The sequence below is a fragment of the Petaurus breviceps genome, unplaced genomic scaffold, assembly GCF_028583685.1.
Source record: "Petaurus breviceps papuanus isolate PSGF00001 unplaced genomic scaffold, PetGlider_PUasm1.0 99, whole genome shotgun sequence".
NCBI lineage: Eukaryota > Metazoa > Chordata > Mammalia > Diprotodontia > Petauridae > Petaurus > Petaurus breviceps.
Genome location: NW_027187465.1, coordinates 7,537,241 through 7,540,711, shown reverse-complemented (window position 1 = coordinate 7,540,711; position 3,471 = coordinate 7,537,241). Strand labels below are relative to the sequence as shown.

Below are 3,471 nucleotides of genomic sequence, written 5' to 3'. Positions count from 1 at the left end.
GTGTAGCATTTCAAGCCCCTCATAGTCGGGGGCTCCAGCCTTATGATGTGCTGATACCTATCATGTGTTTGTCCTTCCAGCAAAACCAGCTTATTTGCTGTTTGGCAAACATGAGATTCCCTCAGCACTATCCACGTCTGACTGTCCCCCATCTCTGGAATGAGCTCACTCTTCACTGTCACTTTCAGAATCTCTAGCCCCTTCAAAGTTCAGCTTCCAGGCCAACCCCTGCGTAAGCAGATTCCTGATCTTCCCGATCTCCAGACTCGCCTCTCTACCAGAATGACCATGTTTCACTTGTAGATATTTAGCTTTTCATGTGGTTCCATATATTTCACACATGATCATGTACAGATATTGTTTCTTCCAACAATATATAATCTTGAGGACAGGCATGGTCTTTTTTATTTTGTATTTCCAGGGCCTACCACAGTCCTTGGCACACAGTGGGTGCTTAATAAATGCTCATTCATTGGTCGGCAGAGCAAGGCACTACATTGTAGTCCAGGAGATCTTGATTCATTTCCTACCTCTGACAATTACTCACTTAGGTGAGCAGGGGCAAATAACGCAACATTGGTGTTACTACACACAATGATCTCCCACTTCTCCTTTCACTTTGCATCAGTTCAAATAGGTCTTGCCATGATTTTCCTGAAACCATCTCCCTCATCATTTCTCTTTCTTTCTCTCTCTCTCTCTTTTTTTATTTTTGCTTTTTGGAAGGGGAAGATAGGGCAACTGGGGTTAAGTGACTTGCCCAAAGTCACACAGCTAGTTTTTGTGTTAAGTGTCTGAGGCTGGATTTGAACTCAGGTCCTCCTGACTCCAGGGCCAGTGGTCTATTCACTGTGCCACCTAGCTACCCCTCCCATATAATTTCTTACAGTACAATAGTATTCCATCACAATCATAGGCCACAACGTGTTCAGCCATTCCCCAACTGATGGTTACCCTCACAATTTCTAATTCTTTGCCATGACAAAAAGATCTGCTATAAATATTTTTATACATATAGGTCCCTTTTCCCTTTAAAAATATCTTTGGGGTACAAACCTAATAATGGTATTGCTCGGTCAAAAAGCACAGTTCTAGGGGCGGCTAGGTGGCACAGTGAATAGAGCACCGGCCCTAGAGTCAGGAGGACCTGAGTTCAAATCCAGACTCAGACACTTAACACTTACTAGCTGTGTGACCTTGGGAAAGTCACTTAACCCCAACTGCCCAGGCTTCCACCCTCCAAAAAGAAAAAAATCACAGTTTTATAGCCCTTTGGGCATAATTCCAGATTGTTCTCCAACATAGTTGGACCACTTCACTACTCTACTGATCATTCATTAATGTACCTATTTTCTCTCATCCCTTCCAGCATTTGTCATCTCTGATAGGTATAAGATGGTACCTCAGGAGTGTTTTAATTTTCTGTTTTCTAATCAGTAATGATCGAGAGCATTTTTTTCATAAGTTTATAGATAGCATTGATTTCTTCTTCTGAAAATTGCCTGTTATATCCTTTAAGCATTTATCAATTGGGGAATGGCTCTTATTTTTATAAATTTGACTTAGAACTAGTCAAATTTATTGGAGAAACTTGTTATAAAATTTTTGGATATTATTTCATTGTCTATGGTACCTTTTAGCAAGATGTAGTTTTCTTGATTATCTCTCTCCATTAGGTTTAATTTTATTTTTGCTTTGTTTGAGATCATGATGGCCACCCCTGCCCTCTCCACTTGAGCTGAAGCATGCTCATTTCAATGCTGTGTGTCTTTCTGTACCAGGGGTGTCTCTTGTACTCAATTGTTACAGTCTAGTTTCTAATTCATTCTGCTGTCCACTCCCATTCTGTGGATTAGTTTATCCCATTCACATTCACAATTGTGCATTTCCCTCCATCCTCTTTTTTTCTGTTTATCCTTCTCTTTTTGTATCCTGTCCCTCCTCAGAGGTCTCTTTTGCTTCTGACCACTCCCTCCCCCTTACTACTGCCTTCTATTTCTCTTATCCCCTTTCCCTCCTATCTCCTTATTGGGTAAGTTACATTTCTATTCCCAACTGAGTGTGTATATGTTTTCTTCCCTTTTTGAACCAATTCCTTTGAGAGAGAGAGGTTTGAGCATTGCCTACCACCTTTCCCCCTTTTTCTTCTCTACTATAAAAGTTCTTTCTTTTGCACCTTCTATATGTGAGAAAATTTGTCCCAATTCTACCTTTCTCTTTCCCCTCTTCCCAGTGCATTCCTCTTTTTTGCCTCTACATTCTTTTTTTCTTGGAGAGCATCCCAATATAATTGACACATACACCTGTTGTCTGTCTATGTAAATACCTTTTAACCACCCTAATAATGGTAACATTCTAAGGAATTACACATATCAGCTTCTCACGTAGGAATATAAACAGCTTAACTTCATCCAGAGTTTTATGATTACTCTTTCTTGTTTACCTATTTATGCTTCTCTGGAGTCTTTTAGAATATAAAATTTTCTATTCCACTCTAGTCTTTTCATCAGAAATGCTTACAAATCTTCTATTTCATTAAATATCCATTTTCCCCCTGTAGGATTAGATTTAGTTTTGCTGGGTAGGTTATTCTTGGTTGTAATCCTAGTTCCAATGCCCTTTGGAATATCATAATTCAAGCTACTCCTTTAAAGGAGAAACTGTTAAATCTTCTGTGATCCTGAGTGTGGCTCCACAGTATTTGAATTGTTTCATTCTGGATGTTTGCAATATTTTCTCCTTGACCTGGGAGCTCTGGAATTTGGCTGTAATACTCCTGGGAGTTTTCATTTGGGGATTTCTTTCAAGAGGCAATCAGTGGATTCTTTCAATGTCTATTTTACCCTCTGGATCTATGATATCAGGGCAGATTTTTCGTTATAATTCCTTGAAATATGACATCTAGGTCCTGGAACTGTGACCAGGGCCCCTGCTCCCTTGTGAATGATTGCAAGCACTTTTCTCCATCCTGGAACCATGACTTAGAATGATTTGTGCATGGGCAATAGAGTTGTAAGTCAGCACCAGCTGTACCCCATGCCAGCAAAGGGTCCCCTGTAGTCTCTCTCTGACCAAGCCCTTTACCATTTCTGGGCTGAGAGCTCCTGCAGCTGCTGCTACTGTCCCAGACACCTTCAAGGCCCACCATTGGTGCTGTTGTCATGCCCTCAGCCTGCGCCCACCCTGGGGTTACAGACCTTTCCTGTACACTCCTTAGTTGTGTTAGGCTGGACAAATGTCTCCCTCTTACCTTCTGTTGGCTCTGCCATTCCAAAATTTGACTTGAGGTGCTATTTTAATGATGTTTGGAGAGGAATGTTGGGAGGACTCAGGTGGGTTCTGGCCTATAGTCTTCCTTCTTGTGAAATCTGGGCCTCAAATTACCAATGCATAAAATGGAAATCGTAACAATACTTGTAGTGCCTGCCTTACAGGGTTACTGTGAGGACTGGTGAGAGAGTGCGTATAAAG

The 3,471-nt window shown here is 41.1% G+C and overlaps 1 protein-coding gene across 1 annotated transcript in view; it reads left to right on the top strand.

Annotated features, from left to right (window-relative positions):
* The window catches only part of MYO18B (myosin XVIIIB), a 377,501-nt gene that overhangs the window by 202,138 nt on the left and 171,892 nt on the right, over window positions 1-3,471 (top strand). The gene's annotated exons all lie outside the window — the stretch shown is intronic.